At 52.8% G+C, this 12330-nt stretch overlaps 1 protein-coding gene and 1 long non-coding RNA gene across 4 annotated transcripts in view; one reads left to right on the forward strand and one right to left on the reverse strand.

The window, feature by feature from the left end:
* Window positions 1-12330, forward strand: part of NT5C3A (5'-nucleotidase, cytosolic IIIA) — a 58741-nt gene that overhangs the window by 30556 nt on the left and 15855 nt on the right. Inside the window, exon 1 of one of the 3 annotated variants that reach the window (XM_074284319.1) lies at window positions 7573-7709. The exons of 1 other annotated variant lie outside the window; for it this stretch is intronic. The gene's annotated coding sequence lies outside the window, so the exon portion shown is untranslated. Of the gene's footprint in view, window positions 1-7572; window positions 7710-12330 lie in introns of those variants that run through there. One more of the 3 variants, XM_074284320.1, reaches the window with a different exon arrangement.
* LOC141552001 (uncharacterized) lies at window positions 6348-11105 on the reverse strand. The gene is made up of 3 exons (XR_012485032.1): window positions 9498-11105; window positions 6572-8605; window positions 6348-6504 (listed from the first exon to the last, which is right to left on the reverse strand). It is a non-coding gene; the product is annotated as an uncharacterized LOC141552001 (long non-coding RNA).

Genomic DNA, 12330 nt, shown 5'->3' on the forward strand with positions numbered 1-12330 from the left:
TGCCCCCTCTGACCCTGACCAAGGTGCCGCCACCCTGGACTCTTGACTCACCTTCGAAAATATGGGTAGAGACGCCATACAGTGATGCCATATCTCCAAGTCATTAGCAGCCAAATGGAAGGTGGAGTTGTTTTTAAAGTGGAAATCCGAGACTTCTCCTGATCTTCTCCTACTGCCTCACTCCCGGAGAATTTCAGTGCCCTTTCTTAAAAATAAAGAAGGAAGAAAACATGCACCTGAATTAGCCTGTCAGTGCGATGGGAAACGCCCTGGCTCTGAGGTCAGATGGCCTTCAAACCCAGCTCTGACGCAGCTTGCATCTTGGCCTCAGTTTCTCCATCTGTAAAATGGAGGGATTGTGTTAAACTGAATGCCCTCCAAGGTCCTGAAGATCTATGAGCCTGAACCTCTGCTTTCTCTTGGCCTAGTTTTGTTATGTGTAAAGTGAGCAGGTTGGCCTAGGTGGCCTTGCAGACCTAGATCTGGGGTCCTGTGTAAAGAACCCACCCTCATTAAGTTCTGGGAGCCAGGGTTCTAGACCCCCAAGTGTAGGCCTTTGTAGCTGTCCTACACACACACACACACACACACACACACACACACACACTGTCTCTCATTCTGTCTCTATCTCTGTCTCTCCCCCTCCCTCCCACTTAGATGAGACACTGAGGAAGACTCATCTTCACGACTTCAAATGTGGCCTCAGACTTACTAGCTGTGAATCCCTGGGCAAGCTGCTTAACCCTTTTTGCCTCAGTTTCCTCACCTGTGTGACGATCTCCAGAAGGAGACGACAAATCTACTCCATTATTTCTGCCAAGAAAACCCCAAATGGGGCATGAAGATTGGGCAGGACTGAAAATCAAGCCCCGGGCTTCTCCGAAGGAGGTGACCTTGAACCAGCTCTGCAGCCCGTGGGATGGAGCCTCTCCAAAACTTCTCTCTTGTTACATGTTCAGCAGCGTGCTGTCCGGAACAAAGGAGGCCGGGGAGCCCTGAATGCCCAGAATGACCGAGGGAGGCGGCGGCCTCCAGGGCGGCGGCACCTTGGTCAGGGTCAGAGGGGGCAGGGGCCCCGACACGTCCTTCAGCGGGTCCGGCCTTGTGAGAAGAGCAGGGGTTTGGCTTAGACAGTTTTCAGGTTGCCTTCCGTAGCAAGCTCGTCATTCTAGTGCTATTGAATCCCGGCCTCCTGGGCAGTCTCCTCCCTCAGCCGGAGCCTAGACCGGAGCACCACTAACCGCATGAAACCAGTCTTTCTCCTGATGTCCGGCCAGCCTGCTGCCTGTGGCCTTTCCTGAAAAAGTAAAGAAGTCGGAAGGGGAAGGGGACAAAAAATAGATTGGGAAAAATGTTTTCTTTTCCTTTAGAAATAGTTGTGAAGTATACTTGGGAGTGTAAGTGAAGGCAGCCCAAAAGAGAAACAAGATCCAGGTTACATACAATGTGGGATACTCAGTCAAGAAGCATTTATTAAGTGCCTGCTGTGTGCCCAGCATTATGCTAGGGATACTAAAGAGTGCCTTCCCTCAGGACTTTGCATTTTACCATCACAACCCATCTGGTGGCTGGTTGTTCAGTCATGTTTGACTCTTCGTGACCCCATTTGGGCCTTTCTTGGCAAAGATCCCAGAGTGGTGGCCATGTCTTTCTCTTTTTTTTAATAGGTGAAGATCCTGAGGTCAGAATTAAGTGACTTGCCCAGGGTCTCACAGCTAGTAAGTCTCTGAGGCCAGATTTAAAGTCAGGAAGACTCATTTCCCGGCTCCTGGCCCGGAGCTCTGTGCACAGCACATCCAGCTGCTGTCTCCACCTACACATGCAAAACAGGCCGGGACTGAGCAGAAAATAAGTAAGCAAGAGGCTGTTTGTGGGCAGAGGCACTGGCAGCTGCAGAGGTCAGGAAAGACCTCATTCCCGATTCATACCAGGCTTGGAGGATATCCAGATTTCTGAGGAGGGAGGGCATTCTCGGCAGGAGGGACAGCCTGTGCAAAGGCAGGGAGGCAAGAGATACTCTGACAGCAGCAGCCGGTGTGGCTGGCTGCAGAGGCGCGAGGTAATGAAGAATAAGTCAGGAGTACAAAGCTGGAGTCAGGCTGTGACCCGGAGGCGTTACGGAGCCGCGGCCGTCCGTGGAGCCGGGAGGTTGGATTTGCTGCGTTCCAGGAGAAGCGGGCGGCCTCCTTCCTTTCCCCGTCAGCGGAGAGCCGCCGTGTGCGCTGGCGCACACGGTTACTCACGGTCCCGTTTATGGTGTTCTCCTTTGCTGCTGTCTGGGACTCTGTCTGGCTTCCTTTTAAGAGAACAATGATTTTATTAGTTGCAAGAACTCACGAGCAAGAAAATTTCATGAACAAATGCACTTGTGTCATCATCACAGTCGTGGCGGTTAGCATGTCCGGAGTGCTCCAAGATGGTTCTCAAACAGCCCCATAAAGCAGACACTAATTATTGTCCCCATGTCGTAGATGAGGAAACTGAGGCTGGCAGGAGTTCACTGACTTGCCCAGGATCCTACTAGTAAGTACGCGAAGCTGAACTCGAATTCAAGTCTCCCTGATTCAGGCCCAGAATTCTTAGCAGCTTTCCATTTCACTACCTATAGTCGGTGCATAAACATCAACAGTATCATGAACTACAGCTTGGAGTTGGGAAGAACCGAGTTCAAATTCTGTCTCGCACATATAACTGGGTGACTTTACCCAGCAATTAACGGCTCTCCACCTCAACTTCTGCTTCTGTAAAATGGGATAGTACTCTCTGTCTCCCAGGGCTTATTTGGAGGTAATGATATATAAAAAACACTTGGCAAACACTAAAGGCCAGTCTATAAATTAGCTACGACTTGGACCCATTTCAGGACTGCTGATCTTCGGGAAGGCCGCGTTATGCCCGGGGGAGCGTACGAGGCTGTAGGCAAAGAGTGAAATTCTTTTTGCTCTAGGACAGCCGTGGCATCTGTCCCGAACCTTCGCTCCACCGTTCACCCACTGCCTCCCACCCGGGCCGGCCCCACCCCTTCCGCGGCCCCTCTCTGGGAGACGACCTGCCAAAGTGCAAGGCCGTTCCAGCGTTCAGCCCCGAGCCCGGCACGTAGGCCGTAGCAGACCTTCAGTGCCCGGACGGGATCTCCCCTGACTTCTGGGGAGCCAGTGGCGGGGGCTTCTCTCTGAGATGACTGGCTGTTCCCTGCACTTGGTGTTCCGCCTCCGGTTGGTACAAGCCATCCCAGCCCCCGGAATGTGTTCCCTCTTCGTTTCCTCCTCTCAGCTCCTTGATCCTTCCTTCCCTCAGCTCCCAGCACCTGTTCTCTGACGCCTTCCCTGACTCATCCCCCCCCCCCCCCGTTTTTCTGGGCTCCTTCCATCTGTAACTCACGCTGGGTTTTGCCTCTGTGACCCTCAGGCAGTCAGTCGAGTGTTTGTTTGTTCCGGGCACTGCGCAGCGTGCTTGGGATCTTAGGAAATGCAGAAACACATTCTCTTCCTTAAAAAGTCGCCTCCTTTTTCTCCTTAATAGTATTCCACTTCTCCCGATTACACAAGTTTTCAGCATTCACTTTTGTAAGACTTTTGAGCGCCATATTTCTTCTCCCGTCCTTTGCTCCCCTCCCTCCTCCCCAGGCCGGAGAGCAATCTGATGTCGGGTGACCGCGTCCGGTCACATTAAGCACCTTTGCACAATGGTCACGTTGGGATAGAAAAATCAGAACAAAAGGGGAAAGTCACAAGAAGGAAAAGGGATTATAGGGAGCTTCCATGGCCTTCTTTCTCGGACACGGGTGGGGTTTCCCATCCCCCAGCCTGTCCGGACGGTCTTGGGTCACGGCGTTGCTGAGAACTAAGTGGGTCACAGCTGGCCTCCCACAGTCGGGCTGTGGCCGTGTACAGGTATTCCTGCTTCTGAAGGGCCTTGAGGGCCTACTTGAACACGTTGTTCTCCAGATGTCTGAGATGCCATGTTGGTTGGCCATGCGAGACGGGGGGTCAGGGGAGAGGGTGGGGCCAGACCAGTAAGTTTTGGCCCCTTCTGCCTAGGGATGGCGGCCTTGGGAGCGGGATGAGGTGGTATCACTGGAGGAGAGCCTGGGGGGCCCCTCACGCTTCGGGGCACGATCAGGAGAAGAACCCTCAGCCAGATAGGAGGAGGACGGGAGAGAAGAGGGCCAGAAAAGCCTAGGAGAGAGTACCCAAGACAGGAGGGTGGCCAGCAGGGTCACGGGCTGCAGAGAGAGGGAAGAAGGGAAATTCTGGGGAGATTCGGCAAAATCAGGAGGTCAGAAGCCCCCTGCTGAGGCCCCGGAGGAGGGGAGCAGAGGCGCCACTAGGAAGGGGTGCTTTTAGGGCCAGGATGGGAGCAGCGGGGTAAGGTGGTGGGCACGTTTGCAGGGTACAGTCTGTGGCTGGGAAGAGGCCGAAGGTCAGGATGGGGGGGGATCCTCCACTGGAGAAGGATCCCTTGGGATCCAGGGTGTGTGTGGAGGAGTTGTTGACCTTGGCAAGGACAAAGGCCGCCTCCTCACCTGAGACAGGTGTATCCCAGGCACACCGCCCTCCCTAAGAATGCAGACTCCTCATGGACAAGAACACCTGGGCGCCCACACCCCGAGGGCCAACCTCCTCCATGGCCGGAACCAGAGCCTGGCCAGGCAGAGATGAGCCAGCTGGAGGGACTAGAAACCGGGAGCCCAGACCCACAAGCTGGAGATGACTCCACGGGTCACAGAGCCCACTTGGCTTGTGTGAACTGCCCCGCCAAGACCCCCAACTGTTAACTCCAGCACCATAGCAACAGAACTGCCCTGTGGCCTTCCCTTCTGAACTTGCTTCCACTCGCTTCCGGGTCTTCCTTTTGGTTGGGTTTTTGGCACAGCCCCCGGACGCTCCCCCGGGACCCCCAGGACGGGCCTGGCCAGCCTCCTCGTGCCCCCTAGCACCCCACTTTGCCGCAGGATAAGAGCAGCTGGCTCTCAGCCTCCTGAAGGTCTGGCCAGGTGGGCCTGGGCAGCCGCATCTTGCCTTTCATGGTGGCTCCCTTTGTGTCCTCTCGGGTTGAAGGCCCCCCACCCACTTCCCCTCCCTGGCCAGCCCTCTTCCCCAGTCAGGACATTGTAGAGTCCCACTGATTCATGAACCGTTCCCTACTGATTGCCCCTGTTTGTTTGTGGTTCTTTGAGTCATTTTGCAAAAGGACTTCGAGCTTTTTTGTGGGTTAGAAGGACACGCTTGGTAGACGGGCTGGCAGAGTGGCAAGAGCTGACCTCGGGGTCCAGAAGCCCTGGATTCAAGTCCTGCTCCCAAACGTGGCTGTGGGACTCGAGACAAGACCCTTAACCTCCCAGTGCTCCCGGGCAGGCCTCTGAGGCCCCACATGGCAGTGAGGGTGCTGGCCTGCCTGGAGAAGTCCCCACCCAGGGGACCACAGGTCCAGGCCCTCGGCCCAGCTGGACATTCTGGGCTCAGAGACTTTGTCTGCCTCCGTTTCCTCAGCTATAAATGGAGGCCATTGTGGCCCCCACCTCCCAGGGTCGTTGGAGGATCAAATAAGATGCTACCGGCTAGCAGTATGGCGGCCCTCACTGTGCCCCGTACTGACCCTGAGAGCTGACTACTACTGGCACATGCAGACCCCGAGAGCTGACTACTACCGGTTAGCAGTATGGTGGTTCTCACTGTGTCCCGTACAGACCCCGAGAGCTGACTACTACCGGCACATACAGACCCTGAGAAATGACTACTACCGGTTAGCAGTATGGTGGTTCTCACTGTGTCCCGTACAGACCCCGAGAGCTGACTACTACCGGCACATACAGACCCTGAGAAATGACTACTACCGGTTAGCAGTATGGTGGTTCTCACTGTGCCCCGTACTGACCCTGAGAGCTGACTACTACCGGCACATGCAGACCCCGAGAGAGCTGACTACTACCGGCTAGTAGTATGGTGGTTCTCACTGTGTCCTGTACAGACCCCAAGAGCTGACTACTACCGGCACATACAGACCCTGAGAAATGACTACTACCGGTTAGCAGTATGGTGGTTCTCACTGTGTCCTGTACAGACCCCAAGAGCTGACTACTACCGGCACATGCAGACCCCGAGAGCTGACTACTACCGGTTAGCAGTATGGTGGTTCTCACTGTGTCCTGTACAGACCCCAAGAGCTGACTACTACCGGCACATACAGACCCTGAGAAATGACTACTACCGGTTAGCAGTATGGTGGTCCTCACTGTGCCCCGTACTGACCCTGAGAGCTGATTACTACCGGCACATACAGACCCTGAGAAATGACTACTACCGGCTAGCAGTATGGTGGTTCTCACTGTGCCCCGTACTGACCCTGAGAGCTGACTACTACCGGCACATGCAGACCCCGAGAGCTGACTACTACCGGCACATGCAGACCCCGAGAGCTGACTACTACCAGCACATGCAGACCCAGAGAGAGCTGACTACCACTGGCCTTGCAGTATGGTAGTTCTCACTATGGAGATGACTACTACCGGCACATGCAGACCCAGAGAGCCGACTACTACCAGCACATGCAGACCCCGAGAGCTGACTACTACCGGCACATGCAGACCCAGAGAGCCGACTACTACCGGCGTCGCAGCACGGCGGTTCTTCCTGCTCACTTTGTCACAGGCAGACCCTGACTGGTTGAAGAAACATGGGGTTAGCCTGAGAAAAGGACGCTCGGGTGTGTTGGGGGTTGAGGGACCTTCGAATATTCCAAGTTGTCAAGGAGAAGAGCAATCCCACGGTTCCGGTCGGGCCACTTGGGGAAGAATTGGGGTGGAGACCAGGAAGAAGGGGTGGCTGTTTAGGAAGCCCGGCGTGCTATTAGAGGAATGTCGGGGCCTGTCCCTGAGGCAGCGCACAGTGAGGGGACTCACGCTGCAGGTGGGGGCCGGTCTCCCCCGGAGCAGCCGAGATGGGCCCGAAGTCGCCCTGGCTTGGAGAAAGGCCTGTGGGCAGCAAAATGTTCACTGTGGTGTTGGGAGAGACATTCTGTCCGTGGCGGATCCAGTGATTGGCAGTTTATGAAAACATTTAGCATAAACAAGTGTGCCTGTGGCCTTAGCAGCTGAAAAAGCGCTTGGGCTGCCCCCGTGCCCCCGCCCGCCCAAGGGGCCGACAGAAAATAGTGTTTACAGTAATTCGGCTTGGTGGGGCCCCAGAGATAAAAGTGCTGAGAGCACACAGCCACGCTTATCTCCTGTGTCCTGACACATAAGTATCAGTTTATTGCAACATGACTATTTATAGCAAAAGTCGCCGGGGCCCATTAAATAATGCAGGGACTTTCTGCATCTTTTATTTCCAAAAAGTTTGCCCTTTTCTTGCTAATGTCAGTAACGGGGTCCCGGTCCCCATGTCGGACCGGCCTTTTGCACGACCGCTAAAGCAAGGGCACTTTTTCTCTGGAGAGCCACTTCCCGTGCCCCAGAGCCCGGCTGACAGCTTCTGCCCCAGTCCTGGCTGGTGTGGCGAGGCTCCCTCCCAGCCCAGGAGGCAGCTCCCTCCCAGAGCACCACAAAGTACGAGCGTTGCTGACGTGGGGCCCGGGACTGTTTGTTTTGCACAGGGATTAGTCAGGCCCTCTGGGACCGCCTTCGGTTGTACCTTAGCTGCCTATATTACTCTTTCGCAGGCAGGAAGAATTTTCTTTTTCTGCTCTAGCTCCTCCGGCAAACTTCGCTGGTAAGTGGATCAGATTCATGTAAACAGACGTGCTTCTTTAGCCTGAGCGTGTGTGGGGCACTGCTCCCCTGGGCAGCTGGGCAGCCTGGCAGAACTTTGAGAATAGAAAAGACCTGCTTACAAAAGCAGCGAGAACCGGCCGAGTCCAGAAGAGCACTGTCCCCCGGGACTAAAAATGGGGAAAGAGTAAACAGGGACAGTCCGAGTTTCTGGTCCGAAAGCCTTTCTCTGCTATCTCCCTTCTGGCCAGAAGCGAGATGGCCTAGATGGCCTCCGGAGAAAAGGCATAAATCTTGTATGAGTCAGTGGCGGGTACGTTCACCTCCCCTCCAGCTCGGTTTGCAGGTTCAGGTGTGCGCCCAGATTGGGAAAGCACTGGGGGCGGCCAGTCCAGGGACTGAGACGTGTTCTCTAGTTTTCAACGGGACCGACCCGGTAAAGATGTTCTGGTGAGCCGTTAGAAATGGTTTGTTCTTTATGTAAATCGTCGTATAAATCTTCCTTAGTCAATTTAGAAGCTTAAGATATAAATATGGGAAAGCAACAACCTAAACACTATGTTGTCTGGGGGATTCACTGTGGGGTTTAGCAGCAGTGAAGACCTCTAGTCTGTTGCAAGGGGTATGTTCTTTTGTAACATTTACCTCTAAAGTCCCAGAGGCAGGGAAAGCTCAGAGGTCACAGCCGCTGCTTCCTGATGCTTGGCTTGGGCGTTGTTGACCATCTGTATGCAGCTTAAGGCTGTGCTCTCTGTGGATCCAAACGGCTTTCCCAGGGCGAGATCAAGGACAGAACTCTGAGGAGCTCTTAAGTTCAGCAGCCAGGCTCGGTCACAAGGCTTCCGGAAGTTAACTCTGCATCAAGATTACAACAGCCTATACTGGCAACTTTGTGTCCTTGAGAAAAAACAAAAAGCAGAAATGGCCCAGGCTGTGTGTACCAGTTACAAGAGTCCTGTACCTCATCTTGCCGGTGTGTAAAACCCTCTCCGGCACTACGAGTTCCAGGTCTCTTTTAAGATCTGTTCTCCTAGAAAGGCTGACTGAAGAAACTGGGTCTAAATTGCATCTGAGCCTCGTTTTACATTTCTGAGTCTGGTGAGGATGTGTGAGCCCGACACTCTCCAGAGTAGTTTCAGTTTTGAGTTTCATATTCTTACTTTGATATCATATTCCTGCTCAGATTCTTACACAAAGAGTATTTACTTTCGTTCTCCCCGAGAAAGCATTTTAGCTCTGATCCCCCCCCAAAAAAAAGTCCCGAGAATGTGTCTTAAGATGAAATGAAAGTTTTCAAAACTATTCTAAAGGTTGATTTTATAGGGTTTTGAATCAATGAAAATATAAGAATTCTTGGGTTTGCTTAAATGTTAGTCATTTTCCTAAAGGCTTATTATAATTTGAGATGTTTGTATGGTTTTTTAACATTTTAAATTAAATATTGATTCTAATAGAAAAAAAATTCTAGAATTATTTATGAAAAGAGACCTGTGTGATTTAAGCAATCAATAATGTGGATGCAAGAAGGAGATTGTTTTAAATATAGGTATTTTTTTGAAGCAGAAAGAGCAAACATCATTTCAGAAGTCATTTGATTCCTTTGAATTTCAAGCATTCGAGTATATTTTTCATTACAAGAAGCTACTTGAAAAGTTTGTGTATCAAATGAATTTTCATCAAGATTCATCAGCTGTATATTATCAGGACCTAGTTCTCCTGCAGCAAGGAGCTTTCTGCAAAAACCTCAAAGATGGGCCATTGGATCTAAGTTCCAGAAGGGGGTTCTTACCTCTTCAGTCCAGAGCCCGGCTCTCTCTAGTGACGTTGACTTGGACTTCGAGCTCACAAGGAAGTTTCTCTCCACTTTCAAAAGATCCATTTTCCACTTTGTAGGGTCTTCAAAACTTTTTTAACAGATAGCAACAACCCCAAAGTTGTATCTGAAGGAGATTTCATAAAGTTCCAAGACTTCTCACTTCTAGGCCGGCTTCCCAGCAACACTAGACCATCTGTCTCGGGTGACAGAGCGACAATTGGCAAAGGCAGCTGGGCCCGTGTATATCAAGACGGGTAGATTTACAAGACCATCGGCTTAAAAATATCCTGCCCTGATTTTCCGTGGTCCCTTTCAGGTCCGTGCCAGAAGGCTGACCTTTACTCTGATGTTGCTGCACTTAATAATAATACCGACCCATGAGAATGCTGGAACCAGATCTGGCCACTGTGGGGCAAGACCTTTAAATCAAGAGAAATCATTATTATCGTCTTGTCAAATCTGTCCTCATGAGGGACCACTGGATTAGGTGAAAGTTGTATTAGAATGTTGAGGTTATTTTATAAAGCAGAATTTGAAAGCGAGCCTTAAGCAAGCTGCTGAGAACCTAAAAAATCCAGGAGAGGGGGTGGTACAAGGAATTGAACTGGCTCAGGAGAGAGGAAGACCTAGGGCCCCGATCCATCCTGGCTGTGTGACCCTGGGCGGGTCCCTTTCAATGCTCCATCCATCTGTATGGGGAAAGAGATTTTCCTTGACAGGCATATCTACTTAGGGGAAAAAAAAAAAGTCTAGTTTTTAATAAACCTCATATTCTTTCTCCAATAATGAGTAGCCCTGAGGGGCCAGGAGTCAGAAGGAGACGAGTAGCAATCTCCCAAGCGCTTTCGGCATTGGAAGCTTGAAGCCACACGTTTAAACATTAATTTTACCGGATATGAAAATTGTCTTTCTAGGTTCCCATAGGAGCCCCCCACCCTTTCTATTTTGTTCTTCCCTTTTCAAACAACTAATAATAGCTCCAGGATTTTCAAAGCACTCTGCATGCATTATCTCCGTTGGTTTTAATAAAAGTGGTATTTAATTAGTGCCTTCTGAAAAGCCCGAAGGCCGCTGCGGACGGCAGTCTCAGAGGAAAGCTGCAGGTAGCAAGAGACGGTTCTGTGGAGGGGCAGATCCCTGCCTGGCACAGGCTCCCCAAGAAGGGGCTGGAGGGCCGTCCCGGAGCTCCTGTGGGGAGGCCTGACCCTTGTGGCTCTGGAGGGAAAGGCCACAGTGATCCTCCCACACTCCTGTCCACCAAGTCTAGTTACATCTGGGTTGGGTTTTTAGGTTTGGGAACAATCCGCTTCCAGGAGGAACTGTGACTCGCCACATGGAGGAGAGGAACCGGACTCTGGAAGGGGGAGCTGGTAACTGGAAGTCAGGGGAGCTACTGAGGAGGAAACTGGGCCGGAGCCGGGCAGAGAGGCTGGTGAGATGATGGGAGCCGGGAAGAACCAAAAATCAGCAAGAGAAATGCAGTATAAGGGGAGAGACCTTGTTCGAGGGCCCCCGAAGGCAGGGTCACCAGGGCCAGGTCCCACACAGATGAAAAGGGGGGGCTGTGTCTGACCCTCGTCAAGGATATCAGAAAAGGAAACAGGGCTTTCCATAGCGAACATGAAGAATGATTCAGTCACCCACCGGGCTGCCACTCCCCCATTGGCATCCTCAGCCCACAATGCACCTTGCCCCTTCTTGTTGGTGGCCCCTCACCTTCGTCCTCCTGTGGGCTTGCACTCAGGGCCCACCTAACTTTCTGGGAGCTTTCCTCCCCTTCCTTTGCCATTTGCCCAGTACCAGCAGAGCACTGACCCCCGCCCCACGGTCTCTTTCTCATGCTACATGGCCAGCCCCTCTTTTTTTTCCCAGAGTCAGCTGGGTCTCTACCAATGAGGCTGCTTCTGGGAAGTGCCTGACGGTTCTGTGGGAGCTGGAGCCCTCTCTGCTGTCCTGGGCTGGCCACCAGAAGGCTGAGACTGCTCACAGAAAAGCCTTTGTTCCCAGGGAACAGTCCCAGCTTCCCCAAGATTCCCTGGTCCCTCTCCCTGCCAGAGTCGTGCAGTTCGGGGAGCTGGGCATGGGCAGTTTCCGTCCTAGATCTGGGAATGGTCAGTGACCCTGTCAGCGGTCCACACGACTGCTCCTCACAGTCCACACAGCTCCAAGCACTTAGCACGGGGCCGGCATGGAGGAAGCACGATGGGAACGTTAACCGTCACCGTTACTGCTGCTGTTGATCTGGTTCACGGGCCCTTAACAAGATGGAACAAACTAGAAAGGAATGATGGGAGAAAAGGGGATGCTTTGCAGAGATTCAGGGCTTGCCGTAAGGAGCACAAAGACAGCTGGAGCCCACAGTGTCCCTGGGAAGCTAGTGGGGCAGCAGACAGAGAGGCAGACAGCATGGGGCCCCCCTGTAGCCCCTGCTGAGGAGAGACTTCCTCAATAGGTGGGACGGGAGGTGAGGCTTGAGGGAAAGCGAGGGATGTGTGAGCAGCACCAGTTAGGCGGCCAAGAAAGCCACGGAGCAGAGTCCTACGGGGGGAAGGGGCAGCGCTCCCGTGGAAGGGCTCCTCGTCCTGCTGAGGTCCGCCCAGAAGGTCAGACGTCATACTGACAAATCGAGGGACATTCTGGCCTCTGACTCCCAGCAGGAGGCCCAGGCCTCTGCCCACTTCTCCCCGTTAACCCTTTTCATTATTTCTGTCCCTGCCCCATCCCCCAGGAGACTGTAAAAGCCTTATCTGCCTCCGCCTCCTGGCTGCCCACAGTAAATCATCAGGGAGCTCCTGCAGCTGGAGTC

The sequence above is a fragment of the Sminthopsis crassicaudata genome, chromosome 1 (assembly GCF_048593235.1).
Source record: "Sminthopsis crassicaudata isolate SCR6 chromosome 1, ASM4859323v1, whole genome shotgun sequence".
In the NCBI taxonomy this organism is placed as follows: Eukaryota; Metazoa; Chordata; class Mammalia; order Dasyuromorphia; family Dasyuridae; genus Sminthopsis; species Sminthopsis crassicaudata.